Below are 17,918 nucleotides of genomic sequence, written 5' to 3'. Positions count from 1 at the left end.
CGGGGTACTTTTCTACTGGACGCTAAAATAGAAAATAGGGAAAACTAAACTAAACCTATCATTTTTCTTCTAAGAAACCGAAGGTGAAAGCTTGGAACAGAGGTTTGTGACTCCTCGATTCATCCATCTCATGGTCATCGAAAGAAATCCGTCAATGGGGTTGATCAAATAGCCTCGACAAAACTTCTCGAATCGCAAAAGAAGACGGAGAATTTTTGAATAGTCACTAGGTCACCTAAATGGGGATGTGAATCTCCCCAACAAGCAAATCATACTTCATCTTGACACGAGGAATAGGGCATTCAAAGCTCCCAATAAGAATCAATGAAGTTTTTTCGATAACATTGATGCAATGTACTCGATATTGTTTCTTCAGAAAGTGCACCGCATGCTCATTACCGTTGACATGGAAAGTGACATTGCCTTTGTTGCAATCTATAACAGCCCATGTTGTGTTTAAAAAGGGTCTTCTGAGGATGACAACCATGGCATCGTCCTCGGGAATATCCAAGATAACAAAGTCTGTTAAGATAGTGGTGTTAGCAACCACAACAGGCACATCCTCGCAAATGCCGATAGGGAAAGCAATTGATTTGTCGGCCATTTGCAGAGAGATTTCAGTGGGTGTCAACTTATCGAGTTCAAGTCTACGATAAAGAGAGAGAGGCATAACACTAACACCGGCTCCAAGGTGGCATAAAGAAGTTCTCACGTAGTTACCTTTAATGGAGCAAGGTATAGTGGGCACACCGGGATCACCTAGTTTCTTGGGAGTTCCACCCTTGAAGGTATAGTTAGCAAGCATGGTGGAAATCTCAACCTCAGGTATCCTCCTCTTATTAGTCACAATATCTTTCATGTACTTAGCATACGGAGACATCTTGAGCATATTTGTCAAACGCATTTGCAGAAAGACATGTCTGATCATTTCAACAAATCGCTCAAAATCCTCATCATCCTTTTTCTTGGATGGTTTGGGAGGAAAGGGCATAGGTTTCTGAACCCATGGTTCCCTTTCTTTACCGTGCTTCCTAACAGCGAAGTCATTCTTATCGTATCTCCTAGCCTTGAGTTGTGGGTTATCAAGATCAATAGGTTCAATCTCCACATCCTTATCATTGCTAGGTTGAGCATCTACATGAACATCACTATTGATATTATCATTAGGCTCATGTTCATCACCAGATTGTGTTTCAGCATCAGAAACAGAGGCATCGTTTGGACTCTCAGGGGTAGCAGCAACAGGGTTGCTAGCGTGCAGGTTCCTATCATCTTTCTTCTTCTTTCTAGGATGACTGGGTGCATCAATGCTAACTCCTTGAGAATCTTATTCAATTCTCTTCGGATGACCCTCAGGATACAAAGGTTCCTGGGTCATTCTACCGCCTCTAGTGACGACTCTGACGGAATTGCCATTCAACTCATTGATCAAGTCATTCTGAGCTTTAAGTACTTGTTCTACCTGAGTAGTAAGCATAGAGGCATGTTTACTCAGAAGCTTAAGATCATTGACGCTTCTGTCCACACAAGCACTTAAATGACTAAGCATACGAGCATTCTGTTCCAATTGTCTGCTAACGTAATCATTGAAACTTTGTTGTTTGGCAACAAAGTTATCAAATTCATCCAGGCATAAGCTAGCAGGTTTATCGAAAGAAATATCACTCTTATCGAATCTACGCAGAGAATTTACTTCTACTACCTGTATCGGGTTATCGAGACCATGGATCTCTTCGATTGGTGGTAAATTTTTGACATCTTCAGATTTAATGCCTTTCTCTCGCATAGATTTCTTAGCTTCTTGCATATCTTCAGGACTGATGAATAGAATACCTCTTTTCTTCGGAGTTGGCTTAGGAGGTGGTTCGGGAATAGTCCAAGCATTCTCATTACACAAGATGTTATTCAGTAGAATATCAGCTTGTTCTAAGGTTCATTCCCTAAAAACACTACTAGCACGACTATCTAGGTGGTCTTTGGAAGCATCGGCAAGTCCATTATAGAAGATATCAAGTATTTCATTCTTCTCAAGAGGGTGATCAGGCAAAGCATTCAGTAGCTGGATGAGCCTCCCCCAAACTTGTGGGAGACTCTCTTCTTCAGCTTGAGCAAAGTTGTATATTTGCTGCAAGGCAGCTTGCTTCTTATGGGCAGGGAAATATTTTTTAGAGAAGTAGTAGACCATATCCTGGGGGCTACGCACACAACCAGGAGCAAGAGAAGTGAACCGAGTCTTAGCATCATCCTTTAGCGAGAAAGGAAACAGCTTGAGCATGTAGTAGTGGCGGATCTTTTCCTCACTAGTGAATAGGGTGGCTATATCGTGCAGTTTGGTAAGATGGGCTACAACCGTTTCAGACTCATAACCGTGAAAAGGATCAGATTCGACCAGAGTGATTAACTCAGGGTCGACAGAGAATTCATAATCCTTATCGGTCACAAAGATAGACGAAGTGGCAAACTTTGGGTCGTATTTCATCCTAGCGTTCAGAGATTTTTCTTTCCACTTGCGTAGTAATTTCTCAATATCATAGCTATCCTTACACGTAAGAAAATCCTCAGCTATCTCTCCCTCCATAACATAGCGCGTATCAGGCATAATAGGCAATTCAGGCATAGTAGCAGGTTCTACTTCAATAGTATCAGGAGTTTCAGAAGTATCATCATGTCTAGGAGCAACTCTAGCAATTTGTGCATCAAGGAATGCACCTAGTGGCAAAGCAGTATCAGGCATGGCATCATCATGCATAGTATCAAGCATAGCATCATCAGGCATAGTATGAAGCATAGCATCATCGGGCATAGTATCAAGCATAGCATCCTGGACAGCAGAAGTAGTATCATCAAGCACAGGCGACATATCAAGATTTCTAGCAGGAGGCGATGTCGCAAACTTACTCAAAACTGACTCGTGGGTCGTCGCCATGCTGGCACGCCACACGGGCAAGGCGTACACCCGAATACGGTAGGAGGCACCGTATTTACAAGGTCGAACGAGTTAAAGCACCATTTTCGTGTATTTTACAACTTTAGGCACCAAACTGGCCCCATATGACAAGTTAAGCCATGTGTAATGTATTTAACTCCTTATATATTATAGGTAGTTAATCGTATATTTTTATTCCAAGCAACCAGCCGGAGCTTGGCCAATTGACCGGTTAATAAGAAAATTTACCCAAAATTTGACACATCTGACTCACAAGCCAATCGCGATGTCAAGCTGTAGACGGCCCGAGGCCACACACTAAAAGACCAATGACTCTGTCAACCACACGGCCAGATCCAACGACCTACAACACACAGTCGCTCTTCAGAACCGCTGCTCCAACAGCCACAACAGCCTTGAGGACGTGCAGCCTACTAGCTGACGATAGACTTGCATGATGACACAAACCACCAATGCTAACACTCACAGTAAACCGAAATCTCCAAGGCGACGCCTCCATGGGAAATCAACGGAAACAACACCTACGCATCCATGGCGACACAACCTATTTTCGAGGGTCTACATAATGCTCATTTGCACGGATAATTTAGCATTTTGATGTGGCCAATGATTTTGGGGTCTGATTGGTGGCAAATGATGCTAGCTCTAACCCATTCATGCTAGTACTTGAATCAAGTCCAACCCTGAAAGACTAAGTTTATGGGTGAGACGGCACAATATATACGTTTAACACCTGCATCTCCGTACACTTCGTCCTTATTGTATGGAAAATATTACTATAAATTTTCTTGTGGAAATAGGCACATCAAGCATTTGTAGTCCAACGGTTAGGATAATTGCCTTCCAAGCAATAGACCCGGTTTCGACTCCCGGCAGAAAGCTCGACCAAGTACGGCTTCTGCATCAATCGATGCATGTAGCTCTAATTTGGTGCTTGGGTGATCAATCGATGCATGTAGCTCTAAAGTGGTGTGTATAAGGCTCACACTCCACTTATCCATACTCCTCCGGCCCGCCACACTCCAACAGGCAGCGACGACATCGACCTATAGCTCCCCGCGCATAACCTTGATGTTTGCCGGTGTTCTAAAGTGCGGCAGTGATGCGTTGCATGTGATGTGAAGGGCAGTCGTCCATTGTTGCATAGAGGGCCGATGGAGCGCTCTCCCAGAGCTGCGATTGAGCATCAGGCATGGCCTTCCGGGGCTTCAATGGAGCGTTGTCGGCGCTGCAACGGCGAGCACGGTGAGGGGCCGGCGTGGGGCGTTGCAACTTCGGTGATGTTGCGTTCAAGCTATTGGGAGCATTGTCGTAGCTGCAATGGAGCAACACCGGGCTACCGGAAGCATAGCCGGCGTTACAATGGAGCTTCGTTGGAGTTGCAATGGAGCGTCGCCGGACGTTGTTGGTGCTACGTTGGAGTTCCGCCGGAGCTGCAATGTAGCTTCACCGGGACGTCGTCGATGCTGTGTTGGAGCTCCGTCGGGCCTGCAACGACGCTGCATTGAAGCTGTCATGCAACAGTTGTTGGGGTGGAGTTGTTGTTGTCGCACAATAGCTGTTGTTGTGGTGTTGCTCCGATCGAGCGGCCACCACCCTACTGATGTGACAACTGACTAAGCGGATGATATTTGTAGCATCCGCCAAACTTATGTGGGGAATCCCTCCCCTCTTCCCCCACGAGTTCAGAATCTAGCACTACGCGCGGTTGATGATTTTTGGGTTGGGTTAGGGGGTGATTGATTTTTTTTCATGTCAACGCTATAATAAGCATACAATGCATCCTTCTTTTCAGAGGCAGACCAAATCTAAAAAACGAGATTCTGTGTCATGTGTCATGGTAGATCTATACAGTACTCATGTGTCATGCGTATGTGTACTTGTATGTCCTAATTCTTACGAGTGTAGATATGATTCAGTTGCATCCTTACGTACAAATACAATTAATATCTACTGGAAATTAACACGCCAAAGCGTCTGTAGTTCAACGGTTAGGATAATTGCCTTCCAAGCAATAGACCCGGGTTCGACTCCCGGCAGACGCATCATTTTTCGTTGTGCGGGCCAGTCACCACGTCCAACAAACTTTTTTTTTTTTGCCCTGCTCCAGTCCAGCCGCTTCTCCGCTCGACGACCCGACGGCACCGAACGTTCAACGGGAGCGTGGCGCCGGCATATACCGTGGTGGGAGAGATCGACGAAGCCAGCTGAAAGACCGGTGGGTGGCTAGCTAAGCTCCGTGATGGGTGGCGGTGGTCTCGTGTCCATGCTCCGGTGGCTGCGGGGCATGGGCGCCGCGCTGCGCTCGCCGTCCGACCTCCTCCGCGGCTGGCCCGGGCTGCTGCTCGACCACCCGGCCGTCGACGCCGTGCTCTGGGGCGTCGTCACCGCCGTCGAGTCCGTCGCCATCGCCGGCATGGTCTGCGCCTTCTTCCTCTGCTGCGGCTGCACCTTGTAGTAGTGAAGGCTCGAGAGTGTCGATCCATCGGCCGGCCGGCCCATGCATGTCTTTTCTCTCATGTCTTTCTTCTCGATGTTCCCCCGTTTGGATCCTGCTTCGTGTGGATGCTTACGGGCTTATGGCGTGCATCGATGTTCCCCCGTTTGGATCCTGCTTCGTGTGGATGCTTACGGGCTTATGGCGTGCATTGTGTGATCCAGAACAATATACTGTAGTACTCCATCCCTTCCTAAATATAAGTTTTTTAAGATATTTCATTAGGAGTCTACATACGAAGCAAAATGAGTGAATCTACACTATAAAATATTTTTATATACATCCATATGTAGTCCACTAATGAAACCTCTTTAAAGACTTATACTCCGTATTTGGGAACGGAGGGAGTAGCGTAGAAATATAATGGAGTATGATGCAGGCTACCAACAAGTACACTCATGTACGTATTTTTTTTTCAAGCAACTAGACGGAGCTCGGCTTATATTATATATTATACGTAGTTAATCGTATATTTTTATTCCAAGCAACCAGCCAGAGCTTGGCCAATTGACCGGTTAATAAGAAAATTTACCCAAAATTTGACACATCTGACTCACAAGCCAGTCGCGATGTCAAGCTCTAGACGGCCTGAGGCCACACACTAAAAGACCAATGACTCTGTCAACCACACGGCCAGATCCAACGACATACAACACACAGTCGTTCTTCAGAACCGCTGCTCCAACAACCACAACAGCTTCGAGGGCGTGCAGCCTACTAGCTGACAATAAACCTGCATGATGACACAAGCCACCAATGCTGACACTCACAGTAGACCGAAATCTCCAAGGGGACGCCTCCATGGAAAATCAACGGAAACAACACCGACGCCCCCATGACGACACAACCTATTTCCGGGGGTCTACATAATGCTCATTTGCACGGATAATTTAGCATTTTGATGTGGCCAATGATTTTGGGGTCTGATTGGTGGCAAATCATGCCAGCTCTAACCGGTTCATGCTAGTACTTGAATCAAGTCCAACCCTGAAAGACTAAGTTTATGGGTGAGACGGCACGATATACGTTCAGCACCTGCAACTTTGTACTCTTTGTTCTTATTGTATGGTAAAGATTACTATAAAATGTCTTGTGAAAATAGGAACAACAAGCGTCTGTAGTCCAACGGTTAGGATAATTGCCTTCCAAGCAATAGACCCGGGTTCGACTCCCGGCAGACGCAATTTTTATTTTTTGCTCAGTATGCGAGCTCTGGATAGACTGAAAAAGAATGGATCCTCACCGTCTTCTTATTTGATGCTTTTTTTTTTTTGGAAAAGGGAGAACGCAGTCTCCGGCTTCTGCATTAATCGATGCATGTAGCTCTAATTTGGTGCTTGGGCGTCACATGCATGTATGCGCGTACATGTCTTTTTTTTTTTTGAAAGATCCAGCTAGATGCTTGCTTATATTAAACCATAGCAGGGAGAAGTACGGTTACAAAGGTGATGGAGGAGTTGATCGAAGGATCAAGGAAAAAAAGGACAGAGAAATAAAGAAAAAAGGGAAAAAGCGGTCGCGATCTTTCATGACGGGTCCCAGAAAGGGTGCTCCAAGAACGATGCTCCCGCTTGTCTCCAAAGCTCGACGGTTCTTGTGATTGCGCTTTTTATATCTTGTATATGCGCCTGCTTGCTTGTGAAGGTGCAATCGTTTCTGTGTTTCCAAATCTCCGATAGGATCAGGACGATCATCGTCCTGGTGGCCTTGCGGTGCACAGGTGGAGCCATTTCTACAATGGTGGCGATTTTATGGGCTGACCCCATCTTCGTTGCCCATGTGTCAGGGTACAAGGAGGCGCATCCGGCCCGCGAAGCAGCGTGTGCCCAGATTCCCAGTGACATGGGGCATTCCCAGAACAAATGTGTTGATGTTTCTAGGTTCCGCAGGCATAGCTGACAGAAATAGCCGTTTGGCCATCCTCGTCGTTGCAGTCGGTCATTGCACCATAGCCTGTCTCTCAGGAGCAGCCAGGCAAAAATCTTGAGCCTAGGGGGCGCCCAAGTCATCCAGATTATCTTCTTGAAATCGGACTTCATCACTCCTTGGAATTGTGCCTTGTACGCCGATCTTGCCGTATATGTTCCTGATGCCTCAAGGTTCCATGTGATAGTGTGAGTAGTTTCTTCCTTAAGGTGAAGATCCCTATCCTGGAGCCATCTATGTAGCCTAATCACCTCCTCCCATAGGTGCGCATTGTTACCATGCGCTAAATCTGCTAACCAGGTGTTGTTGGTTAGTGCCTCCTGCACCGTTCTGTGTTTCCTCCTAGAGTGCTTGAAAAGAGACGGGAACGCCGTCTTTAGGGTGGCTGCTCCCCGTCCATGAGCAATGCCAGAAGGATGCCGTTGCGCCGTTGCCGAGGACAACTGTTGTTGATGCATTAAACAGGTCCCTGTCCGCTTCGTCGCAAGGCAGAGTCATGCCCCGCCAGGCCCTGTCGGGGCTCGTCCATGCCAGCCATAGCCACCGTAGTCTAAGGGCTCTACTGAAGCGGTTTAGGTCTAGGATGCCCAAACCCCCGTTCTCCAGTGGGGAGCAAACTGTCGGCCAATTTACTTTACACTTGCCTCCACCAAACTCGCCGTCGTCTTGTGCCCAGAGAAAACAGCGCCTAGCCTTGTCTATCTCGTCAAAAAACTTCCTTGGCGCCCTTAGCACAGAGAGTGCAAAGGTTGGTAGGGCTGAGAGGACGCTTCGGACCAGGACTCGCCTGCCGGCAACATTAAGCAGTTTGCCCTTCCATCCAGCTAGTCTAGCTCTAATTCTGTCTAAGATGAACTGAATGTGAACTAGCCTAACTCTCGACAGAGTGATCGGAAGCCCAAGGTATGTCAGCGGGAAAGCGACAACTTTCCCTCCGAAGCTAGCTAGGATGTGCTGCAGGTCCATGTCGTCACATCTAATGGGTGAAGCGGTGGATTTAGACGGGTTGATGTGTAGACCTGAGGCTTGTCCAAAATCACGCAGAATAGCCATCAGTACTTCGATTTCTTCTCTTGCCGGATTCGCGAAGATGACGGCGTCGTCTGCGTAAAGTCTCACTCTTAGGGGATGCCTCTGCGAGGCAACGAATCAATTTCGTGCAACTCCGTTGCCTTCTCCAGGAGTCGGTGCAGGGTGTCGATGGCGACGATGAAAAGAAGTGGAGAGAGTGAGTCCCCTTGCCGTAGGCCCCGTTGATGAGTGAAGTATTTGCCGACCGTGCCGTTCAACATGACGGCCGAAGAGGCCGTGCAGAGGAGCAGTGAAACCCAGTCGCGCCAGCGCGCCGGGAATCCGAGTTGCTGCAGCACCTCTAGTAGGTACTTCCATGAGACGCTATCAAAAGCTTTTGCCATGTCTAGCTTAAGCAGTAGGGCTGGTTGCTTCTTCCTATGCAGCGATCTAACTATATTCTGCACATATAGGAAGCTGTCTTGTGTTGATTTGGAGCGAAGGAATGCTGATTGCGCGTACACGTCGAAGTCTAACAAAAAAGGCCACTCTATTGAGCAGCAGATTCTTCAACTTTATTTTCTGAAAATAAAGGGGCGTGAGAGGAACCCCTCCTGCAGTCAACCAAACAACACGCAAACATCGTATTTTACCCTATCTCCCGTCAACCACAGGCTCTACTCAGGCTGTCCCGTTTTTCTCCTCTCGGCCAGGCCCAGCTCACAATGTAACCAAACACGCCCTAAGATAGCCAACAGATTATTACTTTGCTCCCAATCGCTTTGCTGTGTGTGGAGGAACGGCCAGTACACTTTGCTGAGAAAGGGCTTGGTAACTTGGTGAGCATCAAACGGGGCCTCCGAAAAACCTCAAGCGTATACCTGACCAACGCACCAAAAATTGGTTCCTTCAGTTCTCCGGGCTAAAACAAAGATGCCACTGGTGCAGTTTAAGTTGATGACCACTGGTAGCAATGGGCTGAGAACAAAGGACAAGGGTGTGGACTGTTTTTCAATTCGGGTCCCTGTCAAATTTTGGGCCATTCATAACCTCTCCTATGGTTTGTTTTCTATCCATTTATTTAGCACCTTGTTGGTGGATCGGTGAACATGATCTTGCAATTTATTTATTTTCCATGCCCACGGGAGACAGATTGCAGAACCTGACTCTGTTCTAATCACACCGCAAAGCAATTCCTGCAAAACTGAAACCAGAGATGCAAAGTACACTCAAGTTAAAAAACACAAGGTATACTCGCTGTTAAGAAACAGAGATAGTGCATATAACCAATTTTTTCCTACATAATAAGGGAGCATTAATCAAAAAGAAGATTGGTTTTTCAGCTTTACCACTGGAAGAAACATCATGCCGAGCATTAAGAAGGTTCGTCGGCCCCTCCAAAGTGAGCTTACACTCGGATTCAAAAATTTCCAACAGTATTCGAGCTACCTATATATCAACAAAAATTCGTAAAAGATGCCTTCAAACAAGTGAAACCTCATGAGGACGAATCACTCACAACAAAAACTTCCCACACTATGTTTATGTCTCAGCTGGAGCAAAATAAAGAGCGAGAGAACAACAGAATTACTCAGGGTGATGTTTGGCTCTCTGAGATAATGGACCAATCCCAACCCTCGTGACAAACAACAGAAAAAAAAAGTATAATCATAAATGAAGCGACTTGCCTGAAAATTTTGGTTGATGTGCCCCCTGGTTGAAAAAAGAAGATCCACCTACACTCTAGGACATTATGCAAAAAATCAGAGTGAGTCGAACTCATGGCGATGATGGTAGGATTGGTACTGATAAAGAATGAAAATAAAATTTGTAGAAGAGTTAGCATTTACAACTTAGCAGTCCCAGTATATTTAGGATCGCTTCTAAAACTGGTATGAACATGACATATAGGCATATAGCCATAAAGCAAAACAAGAGACATCAAGAGTGACGACATAGACTTGAGTGAGGAGGAGACGGAGAAAAGACTGATCTGTAGGCATGACTAAAAAGGACGCCACCAAAAGAACACGGCACTAATAGTTTCATCATGTGACCATACAGGACTTAGGTGGTGAAAAATAAGAGCTGCAGATATGTAGGAATCAACGAAAGAATACAGATAAGAACTGACGAAATAGACTGAAGAAAGCACAAGGATAAATGAAAGAATTCTAGTGTTATGTATCTGTGGTCACTACTGAGAGCTGTTAAACAGTCTGGATGCTTGATGGTTTGGCCTTTGGCTAAATAATACTAGTTGGGGCTGGGGGGAAACCCTTCTCTTTTCAAAAAAAAATAAAAAAAAATGCAAGACTGCCCCGTTACTCAGCTCACGCTTGGAAAGAACAGTGAAGAAACAAATACAATGAAAACTAATAACAAGAATTGGCTGAAAAGTAAACAAAGAGAAATTAAGAAAACTAATGAATAATAACACGTCAGAAAAGAAGAAACTGAAGAATGAAGACTTAACAAACTGAAAAAAGTGACGATTTACTGAAACAAAAGAAGGTAAGTATGAAGGACTAATCAAGCTTGGAAGTGCAAATTAACGAAGAGAAAAATACCAAGGGACTACAAATTTACTGATGATTGAAGTGACCCCTCTTAGCAAATCAATGATGCCACAACACTGAAATGAACACACAACGTAATTGCCTTCACAGGTCCAGGAAATACAACCATTCCCTCAGGGAATTTCTGTAAGCCAAATAGCTAATCGCTGCAGCTCAGAATAAGTACAAAGTCAGGTGGCTTCAAAGAAAGTACTCCCGCCGTCCCAAAATAAGTGTCTTAAGCTTAATGCAACTTTGTATTAGAGTAAGTACAAAGTTGAATCACTTATTTTGGGACGGTACTGGATTCCGTGGAAGTTAGTCAGAATTACCAATCTTTCTCCCTCTCCGTTCGCTACTCTGTACCTCTGTTGCTGACTAGCGCCTTGGCGTCCTACCTCCAGAGCATTCTCTCTCATAAACGTGAGTAAAAAAATGGTAGTTCAAATACTGTAGGATTATAGAAATACGCAAGCATAAAGACTGAGAAACAAAAAAAATTGTAGCCTTATACACACTACTGCTTATAGAGCTAGCTAGCTCCGAGCACTGAACTGAAGAAGCAGGTCATGGTTACTAAAAATCAAGAAACCGCATCAACTATGTCATCTCCACGTACTTTCGGAAAAAAAGAGTACGACATAACTTGCGCAGAATAAAAATGCAACCAAGCAGATGGTCCACAAGTTGGACATCCATTATGTTTTCCATACTTATTCTTCATATTAGATCTCACTACGGAAGGAGAAAAACTCTATAAAAAGGCTAGATATGGAAACTGAACTGAAGAAGTTCAGAACATGAAGCCGAAATCAAAACCAGACACAAGGGAACTGCATGCCGATCCACTGTGTTAGATAAAACGAGATCAACGAAACCGAGAGACACGGATTTTTACGTAGAAACCCTTGCGGAAGAAAACCACGGATGCATGAAGGCGCAATCACTATGAGGGTCGAGTATTACAAGCACGAGACGACATACCGTCTTTAGGTGCGACTACGCGGAGTATATATGAGGGGCAATACATGAGAGTCATTGGAGGACAAGTAAACGAGTTGTACTCGTACGCGTCGGTATCAACGCAAAGGCCCACACCGTTTGCACTACGTCTAGTCCAATACGGTAGAATTTGGATCACAATTTAACAATCTCCACCTTGAGCCAAATTCCCTCCACTAGTCGAAGAAAAGTGAATAACTCCATCCAAATCAGTTTAAAACACCTTGTGCGTCAAAGTCCATAGGACTAGTGAGAAATACCAACTAAGCGTGAGCAAAGCTCAAACTTATTGATAGGAACTGGCTTTGTCATCATATCAGCAGGATTATCATGAGTACTTATCTTGCATACCTTCAAATCACCTTTAGCAACAACATCTCAAACATAGTGAAATCTGACATCAATGTGTTTTGTTCTCTCATGATACATTGGATTCTTTGTAAGATATATAACACTTTGTTTGGCAGAAAATATGGTAGGGCAAGATGAATCTCCACAAAGCTCAGTGTACGAACCTCTCAACCAGATAGCTTCTTTGCATGCCTCAGAAATAGCCATATACTCGGCATCAGTAGTGGAACAAGCCACAATAGACTGCAAAGTTGCTCTCCAACTCACATCACAACCACCAATGGTGAAAACATAACCTGTGAGTGATCTTCTCTTATCCAAATCACCAGCAAAATCAGAATCAACAAAACCAACAAGTCCATCTCCAGTTTTCCCAAACTGTAAATAAGCATTAGAAGTACCTCACAGGTATCTGAAAATCCACTGAACTGCGTTCCAATGCTCTTTTCCAGGATTAGCCATGTATCTACTAACAACACCCAGCGCATAAGATAAATCCGGACGAGAACAAACCATGGCATACATAAGTGAACCAACTGCACTCGAATAGGGAACTCTAGACATGTACTCAATATCTGCATCTGACTGAGGACATAAGGCTGATGATAATTTAAAGTGTGCAGCTAACGGAGTACTTACTGGCTTGGCATTATGCATATTAAAACGACGAAAACTTTATCAATATATCCCTTCTGACTGAGATATAATTTTCCAGATGGTCTATCTCTGGATATTTCCATGCCAAGTATTTTCTTTGCTGCACTCAAATCCTTCATCTCAAATTCATTACTCAATTGCTTCTTTAGTTCATCAATCTCTGACATGCTCTTTGCAGCAATTAACATATCATCAACATAAAGGAGCAAATAAATAGCTGAACCATTGACAGTTTTCAAATAAACACAACTATCATAATTAGACCGATTGAAACCTTGAGAGAGCATAAAGGTGTCAAATCTCTTGTACCACTGTCGAGGGGATTGCTTCAATCCATAAAGAGATTTCTTTAACTTACAAACAAGCTTTTCTTTTCCAGGAATAACAAAACCTTCAGGTTGTTCCATATAAATATCCTCTTCTATTTCTCCATGTAAGACTGCAGTTTTAACATCCAATTGTTCAAGCTCAAAATCATTCATGGCAACAATACTAAGTAAAGTGCGAATAGAGCTATGCTTCACAACAGGGGAAAAGACTTCGTTATAGTCAACACCTGGAATTTGGCTATAACCTTTAGCAACCAACCTTGCTTTATATCTTGCCTCATCATTAGGAGAAACACCTTCCTTTATTTTGAAAACCCACTTGCAACGAATAGGTTTCTTCTCTCTAGGTAATCTTACTAAATCCCAGGTGCCATTCTTTTCAAGTGATTCCATCTCATCATGCATAGCAGTTATCCACTTATTATACTATCACCAGAAATAATAGCCTCGAAATATGAAGAAGGCTCGGCATTACCTTCAATTTCTTCTGCAACAGATAAAGCAAAAGAAACGATATTGCACTCCTCAATTAACCTGTCAGGTGCATTAATACCCCGCCTAACTCTATCACGTGCGAGATTCCAACCGGGTGGAACAATAGGCTCATTTGGAGTGACCTGTTCATCATCAAAGACGGGTTCATCATGTGCATCAACATTTTCCTTATCAGAAGTATCACCTGAATCAATAACATGCTCCACCTGAACAGTAGGCTGATGTTCACTCTCAATTAGAACATTAGTAAATGCAACATCATGTAACATAGCAGATTCATTAAAGATAACGTTCCTGCTAATAACAATCTTTTGTGTTTCAGGATTCCACAATTTAAAACCTTTAACACCAGATTTATAACCAAGAATGATGCACTTAACAACCCTAGGCTCCAACTTTCCATTATCAACATGAGCATAAGCAGTGCAACCAAAAACTCTCAACTGTGAATAATCAGCAGGTGAACAGACCATACCTCAATTCTATTTTTCTTATTAAGAGGAATATATGGTGAACGGTTGATGAGATAACAAGCAGTGGAAGCGGCCTCAGCCCAGAAATGCCTATGCAAACCTGCATTGGACAACATGCAACAGGCTCTAGAAATAATGGTCCTGTTCATACTCTCAACAACGCCATTTTGTTGAGGAGTATATGGAACGCAATAATTCTCAAATTGCTTAGAACAGAATTCCATACCATTATCAGTGCGAAGTATTTTTACCTTCTTTTCAGTTTGTCTCTCAATCATAATCTTCCACTCCTTAAAAGCTGAGAAAGCTTGCCATTTATGCTTCAAGAAATAAGGCCAAACCTTTCTCGAATAATCATCAATAATAGTCAACATGTAACTAATGCCACCTAGTGACTTTCTGCGAGATGGTCCCCATAAATCAGAATGCACATAATCAAGAATACCCTCAGTTGTATGAGTCGAAGTGTTGAACTTCACCCTCTTGTGCTTGCCGAAGATACAATGCTCACAAAATTCTAATTTACCAGTTTGATATCCTTTAAGAAGACCTCTCTTATTTAACTCTGCCAAACCAAAGTTCATTCATATGTCCAAGACGCATATGCCAAAGGTTAGAAGCATCACAATCAGAATTATTTGAAATAACCGGGGTAGCGTTACCTGAAACGGTAGAACCTCGAAGGTAATAAAGACCATTGGTCGAACTTAAGTCACCTTTCATCACAATGAGAGAACCTTTGGTGACCTTCAAAACGCTATCTCCACCTGAATAATTGTACCCCTTTGCATCAAGGGCACTCACAGAGATAAGATTTCTCTTCATCTTCGGAATATACCGAACATCTGTCAAAGTTCTGATTGTGCTATCAAACATCTTGATTTGAATGGAACCAATGCCTTCAATCTTGCATGGTGAATTATCAAAACCCAAAACGGAACCAGCAGTAGTAGTAGAATCAAAAGTAGTAAACCAATCTCTATGCGGGCACATATGAAAAGTACACGCAGTGTCAAGTACCCACTCATCATTGGTCTCAGCACATCCAACAATAACAACAAGAGCATCATCGGAACTTTCATCACGAGCAACATTAGCAGAATTTTCACCTTGTTTGTTACCTTTCGGTTTCTATGTGTTGTTCCTCTTTTCCTTGTTCTGCAACTTGAAACATTCTGAGATGTCATGCCCGTCTCTCTTGCAATATCTGCAAGACTGCTTCTTGTCTCTGGATTGCGACCGGCCCCTCTGTCCGTTCTTACTTTTGCCACGGTTTCCATTATGTGAGTTCTTCTCCTTTGTCCTGTCACGAACAAATAATCCCTCGGCTTGGGATGAACTTGAACCATCATGAGGCACCCTTAATTTCATTTTCTCCTTAGAGTTCAAAGCTTCATAAACTTCATTAAGCATGAGAGTGTCACGACTGTATAATATGGTGTCTCGAAAATTGGTATAAGAACTTGACAGCGAACAAAGTAACATTAAAGCAGTATCTTCCTTGTCATACTTAACCTCCATTGCAGCTAGATCAGATATGATCTCTTTAAATTTTGAAATATGATTCAAAACATTACCTCCCTCGGATAACCTGTGCATGAATAATTTTTGCTTCAAATGCATCTTGCTGGTGAGATCTTTTGTCATGCAAATCCCTTCCAGCTTTAACCATAGAGCGGCGGCAGTTTTCTCGCTCAAAACTTCTTGCAAAATATTATTATGCAAATGGAGTTGAATTTGTGATAAAGCCTTACGATCTCTTCTTTTCTCCTCAGCAGTCCAATCCTCAATTCTGTTCTTCCCAAAACTATCCAGTGCATCATCAAAGTCGTCCATCTTGACTTGCCATAGGGTAAACCATGTGTCACGATCCAGCAACGGAAGGTCATACTTCATGAATGCCATGAGTAGATAAATCTGTGTACACAAAGTAGTACAAACCGACAGAAAATTCTTGACAGAATTAATTAATGCGAGCAACAAAATTAAAGAAAATTAACACATGATAGCTCTCCGGTAGATGTAGCAGCCGGATGTAGTAATTGAAAAAACAAACACAGCTTCACGTGCCAAGCTACCCAGTACGATCGGTGGATGGATGGGTGGAATACTCGCAACAGCAGCTCCTGTCGTTAGCTTCACGTGAATTAGCTTCACAGGATTTGGGACTAGTACTTGCGTGACGTCACATGGAGCACCAGGAACTCGGCGACTTGCTTGATGGAAGTCCAAACAGCAGCACAGCCGCACGGCGGCTCCTTCTGGCGCGTGGCTCGCGGTGTTGGATCGGTTTTCACGTGGAGGAAGTGGCGGCTGTCCGGCGTACGGGGAGCAGCAGCAGTTTGCGGATTTTAACACGGCTTCGGCGGATGAAGTAGAAATCCTGTCCAACTCGGCTCCTGTATCGATCCGGATCAGCGGACAGCGGCTCTGCTTATAACGCAGCTAGCATAGTACACCTGTTGATTTCGGCTTCGCGTACGGTGCAGCAGCGGAAATCGAATTCCAGTCGGAATCGACGGAACGTCCGACAGGGAACATAACCCTAGCTCTCGATCTCAAAACAAATCTCGTATCTGAAAAACCTCAACTCTGTATACCACTTGTTAGATAAAACGAGATCAACGAGACACGAGAGGCACATATTTTTACGTGGAAACCCTTGCATGAGAAAATCACGGACGCACGAAGGCGCAATCACTATGATGGTGGAGTATTACAAGCACGAGACGACAGACCGTCTTTAGGTGCGTGCGACTACACGGAGTATATATGAAGGACAATACATGAGAGTCCTTGGAGGACAAGTAAACGGGTTGTACTCGTACGCATCGGTACCAACGCAAAGGCCCACACCGTTTGTACTACGTCTAGTCCAATGTCGTAAAATTTGGATCATAATTTAACACACTGTGCATCCCTCCACACAAATTTTAGCAGTTGTACCATCCATAAGCATCGATGCAAGAATGCTGAAATCTACAGGGGCAAAAAAAATCCTCCTCCCCCATTGGCAAATGTAATTCGGACGGCAAAAACACAAGAGACTAAACAAGGGAAAAAATAAAAAGGCGGCACACGACAAAACATACCTCGCCAGCGGCAAGCGCTGCTCCGGCCCCGACGGCCTGGCTGATTCGCCATGCATCTCCTCTCCATGCTCCATCTCCTATCTCTCTCACAGACTGAGAAGGACGAATCCCCTGTGGCCTCCCCACCTCAAACCAGCTCGGTTTACTTGGAAACCCGGTAAAAACACAAACCTGGACCACAAGACACAAAACCAGACAAAGAGATCGGACCATGCTCTGAGATTCACGCTTAAAGAAATCTTGACGGCCACAAAATTCGACTGAGCACAAAATCAAATTCAGTTGACTGAAATTTAGCAAAAATGAAGGCGAAAAACAGTGACACATATACCAATGTTTTATAATATAAGTACAATCTTGTCTTTTGTATGGTGCATAATGATAGTTTTGGACAAGTCTGCTTTTTTTCCTCATATTTTGCCATACCCTTACCATGAAACTTCTTTAAAATGTGTTCAAGTGTAGAATACAAAGTACTAAAACACACACAAAAAGGTGTAGATCAAGTGATCAACACAGGACCAACGCCTACCAAACAAAATAACTATTACATATAATTATAGATAAAGGAAGCTAAAGC

At 44.0% G+C, this 17,918-nt stretch overlaps 2 non-coding genes across 2 annotated transcripts; both read left to right on the top strand.

The window, feature by feature from the left end:
• Window positions 1-4,920: 4,920 nt before the first annotated feature.
• On the top strand, window positions 4,921-4,992 carry TRNAG-UCC. Its single transcript has one exon. It is a non-coding gene; the product is annotated as a tRNA-Gly (tRNA).
• Window positions 4,993-6,555: 1,563 nt separating this feature from the next.
• TRNAG-UCC lies at window positions 6,556-6,627 on the top strand. Its single transcript has one exon. It is a non-coding gene; the product is annotated as a tRNA-Gly (tRNA).
• The last annotated feature ends 11,291 nt before the right edge of the window (window positions 6,628-17,918 follow it).

The sequence above is a fragment of the Hordeum vulgare genome, chromosome 2H, assembly GCF_904849725.1.
Source record: "Hordeum vulgare subsp. vulgare chromosome 2H, MorexV3_pseudomolecules_assembly, whole genome shotgun sequence".
NCBI lineage: Eukaryota > Viridiplantae > Streptophyta > Magnoliopsida > Poales > Poaceae > Hordeum > Hordeum vulgare.
Note: the sequence above shows the minus strand (reverse complement) of the source record. Positions and strands in the feature narration are given on the sequence as shown.